The sequence below is a fragment of the Lagopus muta genome, chromosome 28 (genome assembly GCF_023343835.1).
Source record: "Lagopus muta isolate bLagMut1 chromosome 28, bLagMut1 primary, whole genome shotgun sequence".
NCBI lineage: Eukaryota > Metazoa > Chordata > Aves > Galliformes > Phasianidae > Lagopus > Lagopus muta.
The window spans coordinates 1190663-1218103 of NC_064460.1; the positions used below are offsets into that span (position 1 = coordinate 1190663).

Below are 27441 nucleotides of genomic sequence, written 5' to 3' on the forward strand. Positions count from 1 at the left end.
AGGTATGGGACCATTCTACTGGACTGTTAATGTATCAGTCAGGGATATTAACAGGTAAATTTTCCTTTTTTATATACTTTTGCACAGCAAAATGTATCGATCTGAACAATAAAATAAAATCAGTATGTAGGTGTTTAGTTGATCTAGTAAAAATATTTCTAGTAAACTATATGCTAGCTCATATATTTTCCTTTAAAGTGGGTAGGTAGTTTCAGTGTATTTTTATAAACAGTTCTTGTACAGAATATGCGTTTAACTGTTGGCATTTACTGAGATGTGCAAATAGTTCTATTGTCTATGTGCTTTTTTTTTTTTTCCAAGTTTTTTGTAGGAAATGCAAAGAAAAGAAATGCTGTAAGTGTACCATGTGTAGGTTTACTAGCAGGGCTTGTTGTTGAAGGCATACATCGACTTTAAAATCAAAAGCTGCATTTTATAGAAAGATGAGAACAAAAGGAGAGGAGGACAAGCATCTGTGCAGCAAGGACGCTCCTCTCCAACAGAACTTTTCCTGAGAGTAACCATATGGTTTTCACCAGAACATGCTCCAATTCTGTGCTGGTTGTTCTTGCTTATGGTGCAATTAGAGCAGTTGGAGCACACTTCGACTGGGGGAAGGAACTACATGGGAAATGGTTGTTAAGCTTTGTGCTTATCTATTATTAGATGCCTCAAAGCAGAGAGCTCAAACCTATGGTAGGAAAGAAGAGGAAGAAGGAATGACTCCCCTCTGAGCCTGTGGCAGTTGCTTTGATTGAACTGGTTTGTGGTAGCAAGGCCATGAGAATAGCAGTAGGTGATCTGACAACGGGGCTCTGAATAATATTGCTGCTTAAGCCTGGGTGAAAGGGTGCAGCAAACCACGGCCTCTGCAGTGTAGATAGAAGGTTACTGAAAATCACAGCCATACCATTTTAGGAAGGCAGGCTACAGATCTAGAAATGGAAAACCCACTGCAACAAAAAAAAAGCGAAGACCCTTTGCCTTAGGGTTTTGTTGTTGTTGTTTTGTTTTGTTTTTACCTTTCTCTATAAATAGGAGCTAGCAATTCTGAATAAAATTTCTGATTCCTGTGTATTCTGGAACTGATTGCAACTTTTTTGGAACAGCATTTCCTTTGCTAAGTCTACTAATTGACGATGAAAAGAGACAGATCATCACTGGATGTGCTGAAGGACAGGGAGTAGACGTAAAAAATAATCTCTCTGTGACAAAATAGTCAACAATCATTAATTTATCTATCAAGAAGCATCACAATTTGCATGCTAGTTTTAAAATGCTACAACAATTATTTTAGCAAACATAACAATATAACACCTTTATTACAAAATGCAAACTTTTTCCTCAAAACCATGAAAGTTTTTAGAACTGCAATCAGTGAGTATATGTACACTGAGATGCTGTATGTATCTGTTTTAAAAGAAAAAAGATGAAAAGCAGAATTCTCATTTTTTGGCCAAGAAAAAAACAAATAACCATAAATGGGAGAGACCATGATTTTAATGTGGTGGAATTCTAAGAAAAATGTAATAAATGTACTTGAAGCACTTGAATTCTTCTTTAATTTAATGCTAGGAATAAATTAATCTGATTTTTTTTCTGTGGCATATTGAAGCTCTCTTCCTTCAGTGTAAGTGTTCAATGGGTCATGAAGAAAGTTAAATATGTAAATATGGTGATGCCTAAAAAGACAAAGGCATCAATGAGATTAACTTATGTGGCCCATTAAGCAATTGCACGCAGGTAGCCTAGGATTTTTAACTGTAGGTGAGTCTGTGAGGAGTTGTTTTTAAAAGACATAAACATATGGGAATTAGACATGCTGTTCAAATTGATAATGGCTTCTTCTGCTAATAATGAAATTACCTTTGAAAAGTTTGGGATGTAGATAGATGTAATTTAATTTCTGGTCCCAGGTAAGATGAGTAAAAATTCATTACTTACATAAGCAGAGTTCAGTACTGAACCTCTAGCTCATATTTGTATAATTTCATTGCAGTTGCTTTTCTTTTGTTTTCTTTCAGCTTTGGATCTTCAGTTTAAGCAGTGATCATAGTTACCGTTGTGTGGCACATACGGACTTAAAGAAAGAGCAAGAGAAATTCTATAATAAAATCTGGAAATCTGAAGAAGAATTAGGTAGCATAGTGCTTCTAGTATGCTGGTTTTGCTGTATTTCAATTGTTATTGACTACTGAGTGTGTGTGCCTTTTATGCCATGAAAGGTTCGTGTAAGTGATGGAGTTTTGAATCTCAGTCACGTGGAATCTTTGACTGAAGTTGATATGAAGGTGGGGGTTGGCATACAGGGAGGAATTACGCATATGTGTCTCTAATAACATCTTGGATAATGTATCTGCTTGTAAATCATTGCATGATACATGTGAGAATAAAATCAATTCCTAAAAAAGATAATCCATTGTCAAAATGGAGTACCATTTCTCCGTTACCTTTGGAGCTTCTAAGAATCTTCTATTTTACGCTGCGTTATGTTATTTTATGCTATATGTTTTGCTATGCTATGTTGTTTTACGTTTAGACCAGAGCCCCCATGATATATTATTTAACTGACAGTGGTATTTTTATAACACTGAGTACTTATAAATGAATAACGATTGCACCTCAGCAAGGTGATTCTCTGGCTCAAGACATCTCCATCTTTTGAAATGGAAAGATTGTGTGGTCTTATTTCATGCTATTTTACTGCATTACTTTTAATTCTCTCTTAAATCCCTTCTGTTTGCCTTATTTCATTGTTTTGTTGACTGATTATATTGTTGATTGTTTTTTTTTTAGGTGAAAGGCAAAATGCTTCTGAGCTTTGCAAAACAAACAGCATGAAACCAGAGGGGTCAGTGGAAGCATCATTGCCTGTTCTCCTAATTGAACACTGTGACTATTCAGTATGTTTCCACAATGAAGAAAATATGTGAGTCCTTTAAAATATCACCAGGTTCTTAGGTTATTTTCACTGCATCAATTTTAATTGAAACTTTTTCCTTTAAACTACAGATTTTAAAAATGCATTTGAAATCTTCTATGGGATGGCTTATTATTTTTGTCATATTGGAATCAAGTTAGCTAGTATTACTGTGTCTTATATAGTGAAAAAAAAAAAAAAAGCTTTTTATCATACTCAGGTATGTTTTCTTTTTCTTTTTTCTAAAATAATGTATCAAAGTGCAAGACCAGTTTTGAAGGGTAGGTAATATAGCAACTGCTTTAGAGGAGGAACAAATTTAAATGAATTCTATCGTGAATGTTTTGTAACTGCTTCTCTTATAACTTTAGTTAGGAGTATCTATGGAACTAAAACACACTGTAAATTTGCTGTAAAATGATTGTAGCAAGTGATTCAGATCTTCATCTGCAATTCTAATAAGAAAAATAGCTGAATGTGACACAGTGAGTTTTCATGATTTCATATCATACGCCTCATTTACTTCTAACGCTGTGTTTTCTTGAGCCTGATCAAGTTTAGTGTAATGGAGTTAAATAGAATATACATGAAAAGGTTGCCCAGAGAGGCTACTGAGATACGGAGATATTCAAGACCTGTCTGGATGCCTACCTATGCAATCTATTGTAGGGCACCTGCGTTAGCAGGGGAATTGGACTCAATCTTTTGAGGTCTCTTCCAACCCCTGCAATTCTGTGATGGTTATTTGATGAGTGAATTCATAGTCATTGTGGACACAAGAGCTAATGTTTTTAAGAAGCTGGCATTTTTTGGTTAATTGATGTGGTGTGTTACATGGGAATATTACACACGTTTTTTTCTCTTTCTACTATATAAAATCATTCTTCTATGTGTTGCAAACATGAAAATAAAGGATGAATGCTATTTTTCTTCTTTTTCTTAAACTGTTTCTTAAACTTTTAATAGCTGTGCACATAGACAAGCCCTGAGATAAATACTTCAGATGATTTCATAATTAATTTACGTTATTGTGGTGGCTTAACCTAGTTAACAATTACTGTTTTGTTCAGTATGCTGTTAAGTAGATGATCAATGTCCTATTTCTGTTTATATACAGAAGTATTTTTCATATTGCTTACTCTCACAGCAAGGTAGTTTGCATTTTTAATCAATTTCACTAGATAATTATGTAATTTAAGAAATTTGATTTTTTAAATTATTTTTGTAAAATGCTGTGTTAATTCTTTATTTCATAAATTCGTAATAGTTACTGATGTGAGTAATTTAATTATAATAATTTTTAATTTATTCTGATGCTTATTCTGGATTTAGCATAAATTCTCCAGGAAATATACATATAAAAATATTTAGAATAACTCTGCAGGTGGTATTTATTGCATTATTGAAATGGTAATAAACTAGGTTTAGACATCTCAATATTTTTCCTTTCTTTCTGCTTTTCCTTTTTTTTTTTTAATTTTTTTATTTTTCTGAAGTAAAAATAAAGAATATCCACTGGAAAGTTCTCCTCCAATCAACTGTGAGGCAGAAACATCCGTTATTTTCAACCAACTACAATTTGTTGCGTTCAGCATTCTGGTATGAATGGTTTCATTAAATGTACTGTTGTGACCTTGTGGAGACAGAACAACAAAATTTGTGTGGTGTTGTTTATAAAAGCTATGGTTTTCCTAGGTAACTTCCTAGAAAAATCTGGCATCTGCTGCCTGGTCATCATTTTTTAACTTGCAATACTGTGCAATCTGCTAATATGTATCAAATGATTCTAATTCTCCATTGATTTTCTATCTTGTTTGCTTTTGGCCCCATTCTATCACTTTTCCACCACAACTTGCAAATTAGTGGTGTAACACTTCAGAAGGTGATCTTCTGAGTCATGTCCTTGGTGTCATTAAGGCATGTTAGAAGCTGAAGTTCTGTTTCAAAAGAATCAGAATACTCCTTTTTTTTTTTTAATTTGAAGATCATTCAGTTTTTACGTATCTATTAAAACTATTAAAAAGAATTCTTGAATATAATCCAAAGAAGGATATATTTTTTAAAGGCTTTGGAGAAGCAAGTTGTGTCATTGCTTTTGTCATTTCCAATCCAGGTAAATATTACACAGGAGCCTTTTCCTAGGACAGCAATCAAGTGTATCACTGAGTACATTATGTCAATGCAAACCACAGGATATAAAAGTATTTAAAAATATGTATCTTTATCAGTATTTTGGGTACTAGAACAGTAGCCAACTCTAGTGGACGTGTCAGGAAGATTTTTATTTTAACATCTGCTATATATTTTCTATTTGCATTGGCTCAGCTCTGCTTGTCTTCCTATAGTTACTCCACAATTCACATGGAAGTTTAGACTCAATGGCATTGGATTCAGTTGACTACAGATACTCTTAACTTTACTGCCAATTATTTTAAGCAAAATGAAAACTTCAGAAATAGGAAGGGCAACTAGGTGATAGGTTAACCTTCTGGCTTATGGTTAGTTTAACAGGAAAATTATGCTTTAGCTCCAGCTATCTCAGACAAAAGATGTTTAGTGTCTTAGAATCCATTCTCAATGACCTGTCTTGCATTTCAGGGAAAAGAGATGTTCCAGCGGGCTGTAGGCTTTGCACAGTTTTATTTTATGGATACATTTATATTGCTGTGCTGTGGAGCTGAATTTCATCTATGAAGTTTCCATCTAGATGCGGCGAAGGATGACCTAAAACGGTGAGTTAAATCCTCATCAGCAGAGCAGTGAAAATACATGAAACTCCTTTTACTGATTGAACTGAGATTTTCTTGGGAGTAAGGTGGGATGGAGGGCTGTCTTAGGAGTGATATTTAGATGAAAGAGTTGAACCAGCTAATTGACAGAACAAAGAAACTTTTGTGCAGTGGGGGAGTAAGTAGGGCGAAGGGATTATCAGTAATTCTTATACTGCATGCAGTATTGGAGAACATTCTCTGTCTTCAGAAATCTCAAGTAAGCATTTTAAGAAAATTTCCAAAAGTATTATGCTCAGGTCTGGAATTCAGATTTTGAATTTTCATAATATTTTAAATGACTTTATCAAAATATTTAAGCAACACTATATTTAAAGTATTTCTGTCTTTTTAATCGCCGTTCCTATATCATGTCTATACAATGACTAGTACAATATGTCTTGGCTTTTCTTGTTGAGAAATTGCATGCCAGTCATTTCACATAGCTTGAAATTTTCTTACCATAAGCACCTCTGCTCTCTGAAGATCAGTTGCATGAAGTTCATGCTGTTGTGCCAGAACATTCAGATCATTTATCTGTCCCTCAGAAGGTGTCATCCATTATCTGTGAAATAAAATTTTGAGGGGCAGGGTGGAGAAGAGAAGTGGCATTGGGAAAGTGGAAATGGATTCTTAAGTACTTTTTTCTTAATGAAATGTATATGATTTCATGAAGTTCTACTCCCTTAATCTTTTAAGGGATAATTAATATTTAAATGTATGACTTCTTATAATTGAGTTGCTTTTATTGTTTAAACAGTGCTTCAGATGATAATCTTTTTTGAATGATGCTTTCCTGACTCTAAAAGCCTGTCTTAGTACTTAAGAATTTTGATGCAGGAAGTAAAGCAGTTTGATCATCAGTTCAACTGTTTTGTGATGACATTATACAAATGTGTGGTATGTAAATATTGGATGACAGTCTATATACTCAAATTATTTTGAAAAGTCTACATAAATTTAAATTAATTATTGACATATTTAGCCCTTCCATCACTGAAAGTAATTAAAAATACAGTGGTGTGGGTGTTGGGGTGGTTGGTCTGGGATGAGGAAGAGCACTAACTCAGTAAGCACGTGTTCTTTAGTTTCATAAAGGGATTTGTACAACCCTTTCTGAAGGACACCTCTCTCTCCATTTTCTGTGTTTTCACTTGTATCTCACATTGGTCTTGGATCATGCAGCTTATTTCCTTTTGAATGAATGTGAACAGGAAGAGCAGCAGCTTGAGCAAACGGAATGCTGTCTATGTGTTAATGGTATTCAATCCACAGAACCAGATAAGATAGACCAAAGTAGATCACCAAAACTCATTTGGAGGTTGTGTTGTCAGCACTATTTTCTTCTATATATATCTTCTCTTCTTGTGCTGCTGATTAATGTATTATTAATCATATTAGTCTTTCTGTGGTTCAGTTTTGATTTGTAAAACTGAATTGAGCAACGACATTTTTCCTGTGTTTTTTTTCTTTAAGTGAAAAATTAAGTCTACCTCAGTTTGTTACCACTGCAGTCGGTTATTCTGATCTTATTTACATGAAAATCTTTCACATTGTGTCTGGTGTCATATGCTTACAAACTGCATCTGGTTAGGTCCAAAATTACATTACATTATCTCACTAGAAAAGAGAAAAATATCCCCAGATCCTCAAAATATAAATGATAAATGTGTGGTGGTTTGCCTCTTGCTTGAGACCATGATTTCTCTAAAACTTTTTAGGTAGTAATGAGTGGAAGATAAAGGATTACAGGTGAAGGAAGGCACAGGGTTTTGATCCAGATATTCTGCTTTAGATGTATATGGAGGAGATAGGACGTGCTGGTAGTTCAGAAGTTGTACTTATGTGTAGTTCATTTTCTCTTGGGAGTTATAAATTTATAACATCAGTGATGTTTTTGTTAGTTATCTTTGATCAACAGAATACGCTCGTTGATTTTAATATTGCATTTGGAAACAAGTAGGATACCTTCTGGAAATTTGCTTTTCAAAATGTCTGGTAGCAGGGCTAGTATTTATTGTCTCAGTCTACGCTTTGTACCAGAGGCCTTGCAGAACAGAATGTATTATGAAGCAGTGGTAGAGACTGTCTGAGATATTTTGAGTTTTGGTGTCATAAGCATCTCAATTATTTTTTGTTCAAATTGTGTTTTATATGTCCATATTGTTTAACTCAAGCTTTAAAGGAAAACATCTGGAGAAAATAGCATTAGCAATGATTACTGTGGAAAAAGCAGAACTGACGTTGCTTGGCAGAGAAATGTAAATGGCAGAGGATGAATGACAGGGACTGCAGCCACCTACTGTTAGACAAAATCTGTCCCTTTCCAAGGAAGAGTACATCTTTGTGTTACTCTTGAACCTCAATTTCTTGGACTCTTTGGGAGTGTGATTGGCTTTTATTACTACTGCCTTAGGAGAGAAGAGGTAAATATTGCTTTCTTAGTAACACAGGAATGACTTTGCAGTGGGCTGCTACTCCGCTGCCTCTGAGTGTATCTTTGAAGGTGATTGAACATCTTAGCTGTGGTAGATTATGTCATGAACCATGGAATTTTATGAGCATGAGCATTTTTGCTGCTCTTGTTTGCCTCTTGGTCAGCTCGGACTACGGCTTTATCTATGGTGTCTCTACATCTCAGAACTGACCAATATAAATCCAGGTTAGCAGTTGAGAGGATTGACAAATTTATTTATAAGTGGCCACAAAAAAAAAAAAAGATCTAAAGGACAGAACACCAATCCTACAAGGACAGGCTGAAAGAGCTGGGATTGTTCTCCTCTCCCTGCTGGGGAGCTTGGAGAAGAGAAAGCTCCAGGGAGACATGAGAGCAGTCTTCAGTCTGTAAAGCAGGGCTGTAAGAAGGAAGGGTTACAGATTCTTTAGCAGGGCCTACTATGATAGGGCAAAGGGAAATGGCTTCAAACTAAAAGAAGGGAGATTTAGACTGGATATAAGGAAGAATGTTTTACAGTAAGGGTAGTGAGGCATGGGGACAGGTTTTCCAGAAGGACACTAGATGCCCTGTCCTTGGAGACCTTCAAGGTCAGGCTGCAGGGGGCTCCAAGCAACCTGATCTAGCTGTAGATGTCCCTGTTCATTGCAGGGGGGTTGGACTTGATGACCTTTGAGGATCCCTTGCAACTCAAGTGATGTATGATTCTAAGTGTGTTTACTTAACTACTACAAAACATGTATTTTCTAGTAGCCTGTCAAAACTGACTTGAGGCTACAGTGTGTTACTGTGTAAATCTATTCTACAGTTTTTTTGTTGGAGCTAGCTGTCCTGCTAGTAACAACCACAGACAATTGAAATACTATCACTAATAGATTTTATAGTTTTCCAGGCAAAGTGTGGAGGAAAACAAAAACAAAAACAAAAAGCAACTAAAATCCAGTGATTCCTGTGGTCTTAAAGATTGATTTGAAAGTTGTCTCTTCACAGAGTTAAATTTTGAATTATTGCTATATTCTCTTTTTTTTTTTTTTTTTTTTTTTTTTTTTTTGAAGCAGAAATTTTCAAACCTTTTTTTAGCTTGTTGTAAATGCATGGTATGTATGGTACCCTTTGAATGACTCAAACTCCCTTTTGGTAAGATTTCAGTCTGCAGTTTATCACACTGACACAAAATAACTCAATGAATGTTTCATGGAATATTTGTGGAGAAAAAACGCTAGGTTTATTCATTTTAAAGTAGGCTGTCGTCACCACAGCCAGATAATCTACACAATTTATCTTTAGAATCTACTAACATTTATATTCAAAAGATATGTATAAAAAAGTTTCTTTGCTTAGAAAAAATCCTAGAGCTATACACAGAGGATGGAGAGTTCATGATGCTTCTGGTAGTGACTAAAGAAAAACCAAGAAAATATTTCTGCTGTTTCAGTGCACTTCATATAAATAACCTCTGTCATTTGCTGAAAAAACAAGTCTTTCATTAATTATTTGGTGTTACCCTGGTGCCTTATAGGTGTCCTCACAATGAGCCATAAAGCCAAAAGTTTTCCACATTACTGTATCTGCCTGGCTCTGCGAGTTATGGCATACTTCAGGCAATGAAAAGTTATGTTTAGAACGGATATTTTTATTACGGGCAAAGGATAATTTTGTTGCAGTGCAGATACTGATCATATGTAGACAGCTTGAGCCCATTAGCCTGTACGAGCTATGTCTCTGTAGTCACCCTGCCATGTCTGTGTAAAACTCTGTACTGCTCTTATTTGCTTATTAGCAAACTGATTCTTTGCGTAAAGGTAACTCAGATCTTGTATTTCACTAAAATTAATCAGCTCTCCAAATCTTGGTGTCAGCAAAGTGCAGTGCAAAGGCATCTGACTGGCCCTCTACTTGAGGGTTAGCTCTTGTCTATGGGAGATCATTCGTGCAAGCCTGGTGCGTTTACATTCTCTCCTTAACCGTTTCATGAACTCTCCTTGACCACCTACTTGCCAAACAAAATACTGATCCTACTGCATTTTGTGCAGTCTATCCTAAAGCTTTCCAGGTGCCTGTTAAAGTTTCTACTTTGCCTGTTTCCATCCCAAAATCACCAGTTGATCTTCTCTGGTGTAGAACAGCTGACTGAAACGTAAAACACACCCATGCAGAATGAAATTCTGTTTGTTATACCTAAAGTTTTAGAGTTGAAATATGATGATGATGGATGTAATACAGGAGCTTTTGTAAAAGTGAATAATCAGAGGTTAGTTGCTCAATTGGAATGTGAATGGAATGCTGGGGGTGAGAAGACTGCAGCAGTGAAAAGCATAATCTCATTTGAATTACCATATTTGAGCTAATTTCCTAATTATTTTTTTAAATGTACAGTGTCAAATATAGGAAAATATGTAATAATAAAAATGAAAATAGAAATTGCAGCCATATAATTCTAAGAAAAATCATAAAGTGAGATTACATTTTATGGAGAGTATGGCAGAAATGTTAATTTTACATGTATATATACTTGATTTAAAATTTCATAAGAGTAACGGGTACAGAACCAGCAGACGAATCTTGAGAACATCCAACAGATTGTGTTTGTAAAGCAAATGTCACACTGTGTCTGACAAAATTTTGTTCTATCTGCAGAGCATAACATTTTCTCCTCTGAGTCTGGCTGGGTGGATTTCCTCCATTTTATTTTTAGAGCTGCTTTGCTATGAAACATGAGTGCTGTATTTGATACAAAACAAAAACATGCATTTTTCATTTTTGCTTAAGAAGCAGTCTGAATGCCTAGAGGAATAAGTTGGTGAAGACAATAGATGCTTATAAATGCATTCCATTTATTACTGTCAAGTAATAATAACAGCAAAATAATGTTTTTTGGGAAAAATCCCTTTTCCATTGTGCTGTTTTAGTGAAATATCCATTAGGACTCATCTTAACAGTAAAAAAACTATTAAATGAGGGGCTTCTGAGCTGTGTTTCCTTATACAATTTCTAAGGATTTCCAGAATTCCTTCTCTCACTTGCAGAATGCTGTATTTTGAATATGAGCTATGGGCACAGATTGCTGTTTGGTTTTTCTTGTAAACTATACATGATCTAAGTGTTTTGAATAGATTCCAGCTGGCATTTGGAATGTTGGCTTCTGCTGTGTCATGCACCATTTGAAGTTTTACCATCAATAACTTCTCTGAACGGTTGTATTGTGCTGCTTACTGAGTGGTTTTTCGCTTCTCAGCGCATTCTTTTCCCAAATTTCGAGTTTAATTTATGTTTGGAGTTTGGAACAAATTCTGTCTATGAATGACTCAAATCAGAATGTTTTGTTTGCACTGCAGAATATGATGCACTCTCCACTGGGAAGCTGCTAGTCTGGCAGTGTTAGCTGGTTTTCCCACTATCTTACCCAGTGTTATGAAGCATTGCAATCTCATGACTTGAGCAGCTCTTGTTCCTTTTACTTCAGATATTGAAACAGAATTTTTAAAGCACCTTGCAAATAATGAGGTCCTTCAGGAAAGTTAGGTGCATTATTTCAACGCTCCTGTAAGTGATACGGAGGTCTGTATAAAACAAATATAATTCCACTTTCTTGAAGCATGAGTTATACACCTTTATTGCTTTTAAACAGAATATCCTTTTCTGCCGAAAATCTTTGAGTTTGCAGTATGCCATTTAAAACCATGGTTTGGCTTTTGAATTTGCTATGATCTGCAAAATATTTTCCTGAGGAAAAGGTGGATTACCCAGTGATAAAATGAACTTTCATTCTCTTGGCAAATAGAGATGGGGAGGAATAATGCAGAAACAAAATATGTTCTCAGTCCCAGGCCATGTTGTCCCGACGCATATAAGCATTGTAAATCTGTCAGCCATAGAAGATGAGTACTGACCAGAGGAAAATTAAACCTTAAAAAAAAAAAAGAGAAGAAAAAAAGAACAGTGACAATACTAAATTCACAAAACTCATTGATTTTTATGTCATATGGAATAATGAGAATGTTGCATTAAGGAACTTTAGGGTATGCATGTTAGTGGCAGAAATGCTTTAGGATAGTTTATTTTAAAAGGCAAATCTTTATTAATCTTTCGTGAAAGTTCTGATGATTACATTGCTAATGAAGACTGACCAATGCAGTTCAGCAAAATGAGCTGTATGAGCACTTGTTTGCATGCAAAGAGAGTGCATATAATGTGCAGACTAGGGTTAACCTTCCTTCTTGCTTCAAAAAGAAAATGCAAACTGGACAGACCATGAGAGAGCCTGGAAAAGAGGTTGTCTCTGCTTCTTCAGTGTTGAGTAAAAGAGAACAACTCTTAATCCAATTGTTTAATTGCATAATGGAAAATTGCAACGAGGCAAGAGAGATTTTCTTTTTTCCATTAAGCACTTTTGTAAATAAACTATGTGGCATCAGGTCTGGAATCCAATTGAAGGACACCACTACAGCTGGACAGCTGGTCACACAGTGCTTTCAGCTGACGCACAAAACTGTTGTAGTTTTTAAGCTCCCACTTCTGTAAGCATTTCCTGTTGCACTGAGTTATTTCTAGAGTTTTAATGTGTAGTTTTAATGTGTACTGATTCCAAAGAAATAGTGCCAAATGTAGAGTGTAAAAAGTAGTATTGAAAATCACTTTAGGTTACTAGAATATTAGAGGGTAAAGTGCCTTTCAATGTATCTATGTACTTACTTCCTGACATGATTTCATTCATTAAATTTTGTTTCTTTTGTGCTGATTGGGCAGAAAATAAGGCCTCACCATTCACAATGAAAACACAGAAGAAGGTCCATCAGAGTTCTATTCAAGACCTAGAATGAGGGGCTTCCTAAGAGCTAAACTTAATCAGAATTTTGTTACAGATCATTAGTGGACGCTATTCAAACCGTATCCTCGGTGCAATTCTTCTTTCATTTTAATTTCCACTACGTCTGTAATTTACAGATTTTATGCTTTAAAAATTGGAATGACTTAAAAGTCAAAATTAGGACTGCAACACTTAAAACTTAGAGAACATCAAAGTGATTGGAGTTTATACAGTAGATGGTAAGGACAGAATTTGACAGCAAATGGAATTTTGGATTGTAGGGAGAAAGCTGTACAGTATTAATGACAGATGTTCACAATTGTGGCATTTTATTAATATCGCAGTTAATAAAATTGGAATTAATCTGGAAATCTAAATGGATCGCAAGTACATGTAACCCATGTGAATGGATCAGAAGCTTTTGTAATTTTCCAAGATTTCATGCACAAGAGTGTGTTAAGTATCTGCTAGACATTGGCTGTACGCACAAATAGTAGAGTCTTAAAACACACAAGTGATTTAGGCTTAAAAGAACTTACAAATCCAGCTTGAAGATGTGATTGTATCCTACTCAAGGCACGTATTCAGCTATTGCTTATTCATTTACATTATTTATTCACTGTTTGAGTTTTTAGTCCTTTAGCTTGACTCATGAAGCTGTTTTTGTTGAATGCCTCATGCAAACCCACAGTGGGTGGTCACAGTAAGTTGGCAGTTAGGGGGGGTCCAGCAATGACAAATAGCTCTTCAGTAGAGTGTATCATGGGCGGTCCAGGAGTTTCCTGGGAGGGACTATTTCAGGAAAATGCTGTGGCCAGAATGGGAATGGTCCTCTCTGTTTAAAGATGTATTTTCAAAGTCTGCCAGGCATGACTGACACTGGGACAGCTGCTCCATTGAGGAGAAGAGAAGGGATGTTGTAGAAAAAGAGGATTCTACATGTAATGCTTCCATAGAAGACAGTCATATAGTTCACAGTCTCATTTTGAAGTGTACTTTATTAGCTGGCTTTTTATAAGTGAAAAAAGTAGAGTTTACAACTCTAGATTTGTAACTCCAGAAGCAGGTACTGTTACTAGATTGTGGTGAGGTAGTGAAAGATTAGAATATTTGTTTACACTTTTTGCAGTGTCTTTAAAAAAAAGATAAATCTTTGTATTAATTTAGTCCCCCTTTTTTTTTTAAGAACTAATACAATTTTTCTTCACAGTACTGCATACAGTTGTACTCTTGTGCTGCTCTCCTGCCAAGCCTCAGAATTTTTCCAGATCTTGAGGTTGAAGGAAATTTGTGTGCCAAACTGCTGGAGGGAGACTGTGATTTGAGTTGTATTTGCTGACTATGAGAGTGAGTCACTTGGATTACCTTGTTAGTAGAGCAGAGTTTCTTTTTGATGCTGGTTGTTTAAGAATGATACTGCTTCCATTCACAGCACACTTCTATTTATGAAAAATATCAGTCATGATATTGCCAATGGTTTCAACACCTTCCGTATACTCCTCAATGTCAGTATATTTGTCCATTCACAGTGGTTTATAGTAATATATTTCTGTTGGAGATAGTAAACTGTGGAATTCTGCTATGACAAATCAGTAGACAAGTAGCTTTCATTTTCTTTCCAGTAGTCTGTGTAATAGATCTTAGCCAACATTAAATGCATTCTCGTGTCTTTTAATAAAATGCCAATCCTACAATAGAAAAAAAAAAAAAAGTTAAATGAAACAAAATGAAGAAAAAAACCCAACATGTTATTATAAACATGTGTTAGGGTTGAATAATTCTGTTGTTTTTGTGAGTTTTTTCATTTTAGCATGTCAGCTCTTTGCTGATCTCTGCAATTTTTGCTTTTTGGACAAATTATTAAAGTATGTTTTTCTACTCAGCTGTTCAGGAAAAGATGTTCAGATATTTTTGAGTAAAAATCAAACAAGTTATTCAGACTTTTTTTTTATGTCTTGAAAATACAAATTCTTCAGCAGCTTGAAATTATAATTGTGATGCTATAATGCTGTCGTAGTCATTGAGACAGGGTTATCATCGAAGACATTTCTTTATTCTTACTGTTTAAGAATTGAAGGCATTTTAAAAAATATTAATTAGTGTTTTGGGCAAAATATCATTCTTTTTTTCTGATGAACAAAGGCAGACAGATCTTTCATGGATTTCAGAAAGTGACAGCAAATTAAAGTCCTGTTTGTGCTTTTATGTGTGTTTGAACATTGCTAGATGAGAAGCTAACTTAGGCAGCAATCCGTTCCTGTCAGACAGCTGAAAAAATATTTTTGCACAGCTAAATTCCCCTACGATCTGATACCATGCTGAGGAAGACAGGTTGAGGATAATTAAATCTTGCAGAGCTCTTGGCAGCACTTTCTGATTTCCATGCAACGTTATCCAAGCTGCCCCACTGTCATTTCAAATAGTCTCTGATTGGTTGGTGGCTCTGCTGGACATTGCACAGCCTTGAATTGAGCACTATTTTGCTCTGGAAATTCAGCATTGATGATGTGTCATTTTTGGTTTAATTCTGTGACTCGTTGCAATTGCCATCAAATACAAATTGAAATGAAAGTGTATATTGGCTTAGTTACCAATATAGCTCCTGACCATACTAAAAAAGCATTTTAATGTTGATCTTATTGTCTATGATATCGAGGTGCAACATTCAAAGTATTTCAAAGACTGTGTAAAAAATCTCTTCCCAGTTCACTATTGAATTTTAAAAAGATACCAAACTATGAAGTATTTCAGAAGCTGAAGTTTCTGCAGAATGACCCATTTGTCTTATATCAATGGGCTGTAGATGCTGAGGATGAATGATGAATGGTAGCTTGATGTTTTTGATACCCTGTATGACAGTGTGTGACACACTTTATTTCTTTGCCTTATAGAAGTGGCAGTAAAACATCAATCACACAAGTATTTGTAAGAAAACCGCTGCCTCCATCTGTGCTATTCTGTTTTTAGTGATTTTCTATTTAAAAATTATAGCAAAGGAAAACTGTTGAATTCCCATGTTGTCAATAAATGATTTCATGTCAGCAGCTGCATGCCTGTCAATGCCTGTCTTGCCTGACTTGACAGGGCAGTGAGACTGTCAGAAATGCATTTACCATGTGGGATTCTGCATGGTATTTGATCTGCAAGGAATCTGTTCTCTGTGGAAACTGCATGGATGCTGATTCAGCACTGCAGCTGGAGAGAAGTGAGAAGGAACTATACCTATAATTGTGAATTAAGTGTAGGTAAGGAAAGGATAGCAAGGGAAAGAAAACAAAGGGAGCCACAAGAGCAAGCGCAGACAGAACTGCACATTTTGACTTAATCACAAACAGTTACTGAAATAAGTATTTGTTTGGTACCAGCAGTAGGGATGTTTTAAACCTCTGGCAGCCTGCAAGAAAGCAGAAACATGTATGCTTTGGGAAAGATCATTTTGTGTGCATCCTCTGTGTGTCTGCTTCATTCAGAACGTTTCTTACCACTGAATGCAGTTAAACAAAATTGAGAGATTGCTTACCCTTGTTCTAGATTATCTTTGCACTTTCTAGATGGCTTGCATTGCTTATCCTGCCTTGTTGCAAATTGCTTTTGTGCTGTAGAGGAATTCTATAGACAATGTAACTGTGAGTTTTGGAATTTTGCATCACACTGGCATTCAGCGTATCCAAGGTAAAAAAACTCCTAGTTCCAAAGAAACTTAATCTATGTTTGACATTAGCAATTTCTGTTGAACACCCATTTTAGGTTATTTATTGGAGACATGCAGGATATATTACTATAGCTGATGTAATGTGGTCAAAATTGTTTCTAACTGAAATGTTACATAAAGAAGAATAATATATATATACCTCAATTGTTTTAAAACTAGTAAACCTTTTTAATCTAAGTAATGATGATAACTAAAAAATAATACTTGTTTGTTTTCCCAGATCACAGTCATTTTCTTCCATTAGTGTATGAGAATTTACTATGCTCTTCCCTTGTGCACTGAGGCAGTTATGCTGTCATAGAAGGCCACTGAGTTGGTCAGGCAGGACTTGCCTGTAGTGAAGCCATGCTGGTTTTCTTCTTTCACTGCCCTGTTTTTCTTGTGCTTCAGCACCGTTTCCAGGAGGATCCGTTCCATGGTCTTCCCTGTCGCAGAGCTGAGGCTGGCAGGTTAATAGTTCCTTGGCTTGTCCTTTCTACCCTTCTTAAAAATGGGTGCAACGTTGCCTTTTTTTTCAGTCACCAGGGCCTTCACCTGACTGCCACAACTTTTAGATGCAGCTAGGAATAGAAGGACCATGAGAAATAATTTCAGTGGAATTCAAGGGCAGAAGGTACTTTAGAGAAATTGGCTGGAAAACAAAACAGAACAAAAGAAAACAACAACAAAAAAAACCAACCAACAACAAATAAACCAACTGCAAATGGCATGTTCTTTGTTATTAAGCAAGTGAGAAATGATCTGTAGCTAGAGAAACAAACTTGGACAACAGCAGGCCTTTCAAGGACACAGAAACTAAGGAATGTTTACACTGGAAGGAGGAAGAGCCAGATGAAAGTGATATGTTAATAAGAAATGGAGGAAATAAGGCATAATGCTGTGTCTGTGGGGCAAGAGAAGGAGAACAGAAGAGAAACTTCTCTGCTGGCAGGGAAGCAAGCATTGCAGTAAGGGAAAAGAAAACAAGAATGTAAAAATACTGTGGAGGAAGAAAGAGAGTTATGGAAGAGTAGGGACTATGGACATTAAATTTGGTATTAGAAAAGTAACATTATTTAGTCAAGGTAGTAACAACACCAAAAGCAGACAAAGACACTTCTCAGAATCTTAATTAAAACTTCTGATTGAAATGTATCCAGGTTAAACTGTTCTGCTCATCTGGTCTGCTGCAGCAGTGCAGTTTGCTGGTTGAGGCTCCTGAATCCATACATATATTAAACAACATTTACTGTACTTGGACAGAGTTTTACTGGGCGTTTCAATTCCAGCTAATCCATATTTGAACTTCAGTAGAATTTGTCTTGAAAGATCTGTCCTCACACAGGTAGAAGGGATGACCCTTTATGGCATCCTGACATGTTCTGTGTTGGCACTGCGTATCATTACATAGAGTGCCATGAAACTTAGTGTTTCTGGGGAAAGAGGATAAAGTAGAGGCATCCTCCTTAAAAATTCATGCAAGTCTTCCTTTTCAACGCTACCATGAACCAGTTTGAGCATCTTAAAAAAAAAAGTACTTCTTTCTTTTAGCTATGAAGGGCAATATAATATTTCTTATGCATTAAAATTCATAAGTGTGATGGCAGCTCCAGAGTATGCTGTTCCAAAGTTCCAAATAGTTTGTTCCTGAAAGAAATACATCCACTAGGAATATACTTTCTCCCTGTTTCTGATCTGTTTCACCAAAAGGAAAAACCTTAGACAGGCAAATTACAAAGAATGCATGGATCTGGATCATGAGACAAGTTCAAAGACAAGGATGTTGAGGAGAGCTGGCGGCTCTTCAAAGATGTCCTCCTGGAAGCACAAGAGGTCTCCATTCCTCTGAATAAGAAAGTGGGCAGGCGAGGTAGGAAACCGGCATGGCTCAGCAAGGACCTGCTGAGAGAACTGAGGGCGAAGAAAGGGGTGTACAAGCTCTGGAAACAAGGCTGTGTCACCTGGGAAGAGTACAGGAATGCTGTCCGGACTTGCAGACGTGGGATCAGGGAAGCCAAGGCGCAAGCAGAACTGAACTTGGCAAGGGACGTGAAAAACAATAAGAAAACCTTCTACAGGTACATTGCCCAGAAGAGACAGGCCAAAATGGGCGTACCTACTTTGGTAAATTTAAAAGGAGAACTGGCTTCAACAGATGAAGAGAAAGCTGAGGTGCTGAATGAGTTCTTCACCTCGGTCTTCACTGGTGGCCAGGATTCTAGTCTTTTTCACGTCCCTGAACCCTGCATCCCCAAACCTCTATGTGGGGACCAAGGAGGTAAATCCCTCCCCACTGTAAGGGCAGAGCAAGTCCGAGAGTGCCTCCTTAGACTGAATGAATACAAGTCTATGGGGCCGGATGGCGTGCATCCCAGGGTCCTGAAGGAGCTGGCTGAGGTGGTTGCCGAGCCGCTCTCCATCATATTTGAGAAGTCGTGGCTGTCAGGTGAGGTCCCGGACGACTGGAGGAAGGGTCACGTCTCTCCCATATACAAGAAGGGGAGCAGGGAGGACCCGGGGAACTACAGGCCGGTGAGTCTCACCTCCGTGCCTGGGAAGATCATGGAACAGATCCTCCTGGACAACATGCTCGGTCACATAAAGAATGAGCATGTGATCCGAGACAGCCAGCACGGCTTCACCAAAGGAAGGTCATGCCTAACTAATCTTGTGGCCTTCTATGATGGAGTGACGGCATTGGTGGACGAAGGGAAGGCGACCGATGTCATTTACCTGGACCTGAGCAAGGCCTTTGACATGGTCCCCCACCACATCCTCATCTCCGAATTGGAGGGAAGTGGATTTGATGGGTGGACGACCCGATGGATGAGCAATTGGTTGAAAGGCCGCAGACAGAGGGTGGTGGTCAATGGCTCTATGTCCAGGTGGAGGCCGGTAACAAGTGGTGTCCCCCAAGGGTCTGTCTTGGGACCGGTGCTCTTTAACATCTTTATTAATGACATCGATGAGGGAATTGAGTGCACCCTCAGCAAGTTTGCTGACGACACCAAGCTGAGTGGTGCGGTTGATACGGTGGAAGGAAGGGATGCCATTCAGAGGGACCTCGACAGGCTGGAGGGCTGGGCTCGGGTGAACCTGATGAGGTTCAACACGGCAAAGTGCAGGGTTTTGCATTTGGGCCGGAAGAACCCCAGGCACCTGTACAGGCTGGGAGGAGTGGTCCTTGAGAGCAGCTCGGCAGAGAAGGACCTGGGGGTCCTGATGGACGAGAGACTGAATATGAGCCAGCAGTGCGCTCTGGCAGCTCGAAAGGCAAATGGGATCCTGGGCTCCATCAGGAGAGGGTTGGCCAGCAGGGACAGGGAGGTGATTGTCCCTCTCTACTCGGCTCTTGTGAGGCCCCATCTGGAGTACTGTGTCCAGGTGTGGAGCCCTCAGTACAAGAAAGACATTGAGATTTTGGAAAGGGTCCAGAGGAGGGCGACTAAGATGATCAGGGGGCTGGAGCACCTCCCTTATGAGGACAGGCTGAGGGAGTTGGGCTTGTTCAGCCTGGAGAAGAGAAGGCTGCGGGGTGACCTCATTGCAGCCTATCAGTACCTGAAGGGAACCTACACCCAGGAGGGGAGTAAACTCTTCAAAAGGGCTGACAACAGCAGGACTAGGGGAAATGGTTTTAAGTTGAAGGAGGGAAGATTTAGGTTAGATGTTAGGGGGAAGTTCTTTACTAGGAGAGTGGTTAGGCCCTGGAACGGGCTGCCCAGGGAGGTTGTGGATGCCCCGTCCTTGGATGTGTTTAAGGCCAGGTTGGACGGGGTCCTGGGCAACCTGATCTGAATGTGGATGTTTGGTGGCCCTGCCAGGCAGGGGGGTTGGAACTACATGATCCTTGGGGTCCCTTCCAACCCGGGTGATTCTGTGATTCTGTGATTCTGTGGATCACAGTTTTGTTCCTTAGAGTCTATTTGAATATAGTTGACAGTGATTTGACTTAAAAATTACTCTTCAAAATAAGTATTAGCAACTTCAAACAGCAGAGAACAAAAATAAGTGTATAAAGTTAAACTTCAGAAATGTAACAAAATAGAAATGTAAGTAGAAGAGAATCTGGAATGAAAGGAAAAAGGGAAGAACCATGGCTTCACGTTATACTAAGTGCAAAGATTTAAAGTGCAAGCAAGGATAGTACTGATAATTGTTTTTAGAAGTTGGAAAATTCTTAAAATGAACAAGAATAATGAAAAAACACTAAAATGAGGAAGAGAACCAAATATGGGAGTGGACAAAAAGATATGTAGATATATGCATCTTAACCTTGCCAGACAGTGACGTGGGAAATCAGATGAACTTCAACAAAATAGCAAATTGTGTTTTGCTCTAAAAGGCATGGGGAAGAAAGTTGGTGTTCTGGAACAACAGATTCTCATTTATTGTTTACATGTAAAAAGCAAAGGATGACCCGGAATGCTGAACATCTGGAAGGGTGAACTAATAGTAATGACAGGGTCAAACAGAAATTTGCAAGTAAGTCTGATTTTTCCAATTTAAATTTTGAAAAATATCGCTTTAAATCCCAGACTGCTGGGAAGAGAATTATTTTATTTAGCACTCTAATTTAGAAGGAAGCAGCATCTTATTGATTTACACCAGAGTCACATTCTAAAACATGTGAAAATTTAGATAAAAGCTGGAGAAAACCTTAATTACTTACACAATGAATTTTACGTCTTTCAAATATTAAATATTACAGAATTGAAAACTCTGGGTTTGAGAAATTTCCATCAGATGTTTATAACAGATCAGCAGTGCTATTTTACTTGGCTGTGGAGTCTGCTTGTCAGTGCACGAGCTTGGGATTTCATTGCCTAAATGTGGCATTATACAATACCATATGATGATGGAAAAGTCTTGATGTGGAGCCATAATTTCACAGTGGTTAGATGGTGAAAATCTTGAATTTGTGCTCTGTGTGCTCAAAGAACAGAATCAAAATTATGGATTTTGCTCTGATGACAGAAATGGAAATAGTCATTTGTTTCATTTGAAGCAGTGCTGTATGCAGAGGCTGTCATAAATTACAAAAATAAGAAGCCAAGTAGTACCTGTAGACACAGTCATGATTTTACACAACGTAATCAATGGAGAATCCATACACACAAAGCTACAGTTCTTCCTGCAGCTTGCTTAAAGACTAGGCTGCTTTTTTCCCCCCCAGAAATTTTCCAAGAAAATGTTAGCATCTTGAAAGTCTAAAGGAAGATTCCTGCAATTACTTTCTGTGTAGCTCTTCCACACAAGTGCAGTGGAACTGAATGTAAAAAATTTCATTTATTTCTATGTATATGCTGGTTCACTTAACAGGTTTCGAGGTTTAGGGATAAAATCGAAACCTGACTTGCAAACCTCTGCAGCATACAAGGCTACTGACTTTTATAGTCTCTGAAATAATGTGGAACGTGTTCCTGATCTTCTGTTGTTCACTGTTTTTTGGGCTACATTCCCCGTGTTGACATTTTAGCAATAATTTTTTCATTTTCTTTCACTGGCGACCTCTCTTGAACAGACTGAGATTCACCTGTGCTTTGATTTTAGGGTCCTGATCTCATGTGCATGGAAGAACACATGCAGCTAAGTGTCCTAACCTGGAAACAGGCAGAAGTATCACTAAAAACTCTATTAAATTCTTTCTACTATTTTTTTGTCCTATTAGCAACTCATAGATTCACTTTTGAATTCTTATTTAGTTAATAAGAAAAAAAGTGTTTCTGTGAGGTTTTTCTTCGGGTGAAGATTTGATTTTAGATTCCATGTAGTATTGTTGGTCCAAGCTTTGTCAAGGGCATTACCACCTTCTGTGTTGTTGCAAGTTGGATCCAAATGGGTGCTTCTGCACACTAAAATAAACCACTCAGGAGTGGTTGAACAGATGATGTCTGCAGTGGCCTCACGTAGAGCTGCTGACTTTAAGCCAGAAGCTGTTGTTGCTGTAATGGACATTTTCCCTGTTTCCCTTTCTTGTTAGCTCTTCCAATGGGGCCACCTTTAGGAAAATGCCAGACTTTCTGCTGCTGACTAGGGATTCCTGTTGGACCTATCCTTTGTCTTTGAATCTGCAGTACATGTCCTTTAGTTTCTGCTCTTCCAGGCTGTTTTATTCTAGTACTGTGAATACATAGGAGTGTAAGACAGCGTGTGTCCAAGAAAATTACTTCACATGCATGATATTGATAACTCTCAACCACAGACTGCGGAAATATTATGTGGCTCTGAGGGTTAAAGCAATTGTACTTTGACACTTGATTAACAGAAAGGAACTTGCAAATATATAATGATGTGGACTGCCATTCTAATGTTGAATGAAATCCAACCTCTTCCAGTGGGAAGACCCTGTCCCAAACACTGGTGTGTTTCTCCTCAATATGAAATTGAGCATTCATGCACTGCCAGTCTCTGCTCAGTACTTCTTTTGTGGAAGGGTGTTTAATTTTTCATATGCTGACAGCCTTCACTTCTTTCTAGGGACTGATACCTTTTCCCATCTTTGTGGGTACCTGCTATGAACTGCCTGGAGACAAATATCGGTTGAAAGATAGCAGCTCAAACCAACTTTTCAAAACAAGACATTTGTATATTGCAGACTGTGAATGATAAGATAAAAGAATGATCCGTTCTTTTGTCATGATTTATGCTACCCTGAAGCAAATATGTCCTTCCAGTAACTCTGTGAATTGAAAAAATTAAGGACATATTTATTATGTAGGTGTGCTTGAGGACTCCAAACTTGCATTAATCTTACCAGAGTTAAACTGCTCAGTGGATTACTAGCAAGTCAGTTTATGACTTGGGCAGTTTCATGATCTAGTCCAGCACTGGAGGTGATCTGGTAACTTGTCAGCCTTATTAACTCAGTGGAAGGTGGTACCAACATGACCACATGGCCTGCCTCTGGGCTCCTGCAAGGAACTGTGCATAGTCCTGTACTAAGCCAGATCATCACACTGCCTTGATTCTCTGTTGGCTCAAGCATAACTGCACCATAGGCCATTTAGCAGTATAGGTACACTCCACATTTCATGCCTGTGTTTTTGTATATGTCTATTTGAGGTACAGCACACTGAACGAGCTTGTTACTTGACATGCCACATTTAAACTTCTCATTTGGCTGTACAAATCGTGCACTTAGGAAAAACACATTTTAAGAAAGCTGTTAACCTAATTCCTTTTATGTTTTTCTTTTGTGAGCTAAGAAATTCCAGGAAACTAACTCTGGTCAGCCTTCTGTTAAGATGCTGGGTATTTTTTGAGTGTATATTATTCTAGTAATTTTTTGTTCCAAATTGCAATGTGGTGCTGCAGTTTTTCTGCAGAATAATTCTCAGTACTTAGAAATTTGAAAAGCTTATAGAAATTGGTAAATATGCAGTGATCTGAAAATTAAGATATTATTAATTTTGTGTATGCATCATGACACTAGCTTGCTGTAGAAAAGGTTTATGGTGCATACTTGGAGTATTTGTTAACTTGTAGGACTTTTTTCAAAACCACGTGTAACAATTATATTCAAGAAAAAAATAAAAAAATCAGTCTGTAATACCTTCATTTGCAAAAACAGAAAATAGTAGAAAATCACAAATAATTTTAAAATGTTTGCAGTGCACAAAATTGATTTTTATATAACTTTTTTACCTCAAAGGAATCATATATTGCAAGAATTCAGGGTCCTGTATTAAATAGCAGACTTTACCATGTGTGGTATATAGCAAGGTTTTCTTTCAGGACTGAAATATGCCCTAAAAGAAGTATTTGATTATCTCTTGTAAGATAACAAATGTGATATATGAGCCTTTGTATCAGCAGTACTTCTATAAATGCTTGTATTCGAAGTCCTTGGGCTTTGGCCATGGAAAGTGGTTCCAGTTATGCTTTATGTTTATGGATCTTGTACGTGGCCAGTGAAAACTGTTTGTTCCTAAGAGTCTGGCAAGTCGCTCAGTTCTTGTGCTGAGTGCTGCAGCCTCCAGAACTGAGTGCTCAAAAGTCATACCTGAGGAATGTATCACTGAAGTAGCAGTCTTTGGTTCTGATCGTTTTATTTCCAGACAGTTTCTAAACTCAGTATGCAGTATACCTTCTTGTCACGCTCTTCTTCCCTATTGCCCATTAAACACAGTCTCTTTTCAAAAACTTCAGATACATTCATTGCAATTTTTCAGTGTGAAGTATTTATGTTATATATACTGTCCAGAAGGTATCAGATGTTGTTAAAGCCTATCATTTGTAGGAAGGAATCAAAATATAATCCTTAGCTGTGAAATGGCAGCAAAGTTAAATAGTTAGTGAATAATATATATATAATAATATATATATATTCACTAACTAATATTCAGATTTTGAAAGTAATAAGTAATTCCACATGTAGATCATACTGTTTTGTAGTCAATTGCAGTGGTGAGGTATCTGCAAATTGCACATTTAATAGGTTCATTTTAGCCACCAGAAACATTAAACTTCCTGATTTACCAAAGGATATAAAATGAAAAACAAAATCACTTTATGCTGCCCTTCTATTCATGCTTTCTTTTGTGGAAGGATCAGTGCAGACTATTCCAGATGTGACGGCTGACTCTTAGAAACAGCACAGAAGAGAAAAACAGCACAGAGAGAAAATGTGTACACTCTCACCTCTCATTTGGCACTGGAACAGGAGTCTTACTAAAACCTGCAGTTTGGAATTCATAGATTTGAAGGCAAATCTGCACAATATTTTACTCATCCTAAGAGTTTATTTTTAGAATCTAAATTTCATCAAAAAGCAGATTTTTTTTGTGTTGTGTTTATGTATATTAACATGTTAAGGAAAAAAATACTTACATACAGTTATATATATATATATATATAATACATAGCACAGGTAATTTTTTCCTCTTTCTTGCCAGGGGTGTCTTTTCAAAAACTCTGCCTGTGTTGACAGTAAGCCTTGTGTGGTGTGCTGGGGAGGGATTGTGATCTGTGCTTTTACACATTTCTACATGTATAAAATGCCTGTAAGCAAAATGAATCAGCACAGCTGGGTGTGCATAATTTTCAAGCTACTTATGAATCAGTAACTTCACTTCCTTCTGAAAACCTTCAGTCTTCCAGCTAAATGAATACTTTGCATTCTATTAGCAAATACAAGAGGCAGCTTTTGTTGACTTTGGATAAATGGCATTTGGACACTGGCAAACTGTGCTTATTAAGTGATGTACATTTATGTGTGCACAGGTTTTGATTTCATTTGATATATGATGCCCTATTTTGCCTTTGAAACTTTGCATTTCAGAACATTATTTGTGATTACTGAAGTCAGTGATAATCATCTGAAAATACAGATGTCTTTGGAAAATGTTAAAACGATCATCTGTGGAATGGCAAACGTGTGATGAGAAATCCTTCTCCTCAAGGTACGCTTACTGGAGATCATGAATGGGAAAACTCGTGGATCCTGCCATACACTGTTGTAGCTGACTTGTAGCTTCCTGCTCTGTAGAAATTCATCTTTCATTCATTGACCTGTGGGTTTGCCTGTTTTAATGGCAAGAAAACGCTGAGATTTAGTGCTTATCAGAGATATTTAGTGTGTTAGATTTCCAGTGGCAGGAGCCCAGGTCTCTGAGAGTGTGGGTTTGTGGAGTTTGCAGAGTCACAGTCTCATTGCTATTAATGAGCTCCCTGGACTCTTTCAGGTACGAATTCTTGCACTGTGTCATTAAGTAGAAGGAAGATGTTTTTTCAGGCAGTGAAGCTTTGAGGTCTCATTTTATTTTATGTTTTTTGACTGCCAACAGCTATACTTCATTATACGTGGAAAGCACATTTGGCTGCTTCTTTTCTTCAAGGTTCTTGTTAGAAATTACACCCAGCAGTTGCTTCCAAAAGCATTTTTGACTCAGTGGAATCTCCCTGGGCCTTCTGCTTCTTCACTGCAGTGACAATATGATACCACGGGAGTGATTTTTCATGAAATTACATTTTCATGACTTCGGTCAGGAAGGTTCAGTTCTGCAGTTCATGTTATAAAGTTACACCATATCTCAGATTAAACTTTGTCACATCAATACTTTTTTTTATATATACTTCTACTTTTTTTCAGACAGTTTATTTCAGAGATAGGGACATCCTGAATTTTTTCATCACCGTGTGCTTTCACTTCACTAAATTTTGGAATACACACTTATTACTTACCGTGTCTAAAAAACATCAATAAAAAAAGAGACTTTAATGATTTAACTTACCCAAAGAACTAACGTTATATTTAGTAGAGGCAGTGCGGAGTTCAAGTTGATCAACATGTCCGTGAATTTAATCTGCTTTTAAAATTACACTGGTGCTGTTTTTAACATGAATTTTGTATTTAGATGGACTTACCACATCCCAGCAAACATGTTTCTAAGGTCATATAAAAAGGACACTGTCTAATCTCTGATTATTGTCTTCATTTATAATTGTTCACCCAGAAACAATTTAAAATCCAGTTCTATTTAGAACGCCTCTTGTGACTGTGATAACTGCCAGTGATGTAGTGGCATCTTTGCTTTTGCAGTCATTTCTCTTGGACAGCTAACCTGAGAGAACATTGATTGTTTTAATGAATAACCATTTTAATAGAATAAAAAAAATATTTTAAACTATGATGGCAATTTGAACGGTATGAATAATCTCTCTGAAGAAGTCAGTGCACTTGCAATTGCTTTCAACCATGTCTAGCTCTGTTGGGTAAATTTTTTCTGATATAATGACTTCATTATGTCATTTTGTCCCTCTATGATCAGTAATTAGCAACTGCTTTAAAAAAAAGTC

The 27441-nt window shown here is 37.2% G+C and overlaps 1 long non-coding RNA gene across 1 annotated transcript; it reads left to right on the top strand.

Moving 5' to 3' along the window:
* Positions 1-27441, top strand: LOC125685480 (uncharacterized). The gene is made up of 5 exons (XR_007373445.1): positions 1-54; positions 2025-2139; positions 2797-2929; positions 5519-5652; positions 25925-27441. It is a non-coding gene; the product is annotated as an uncharacterized LOC125685480 (long non-coding RNA).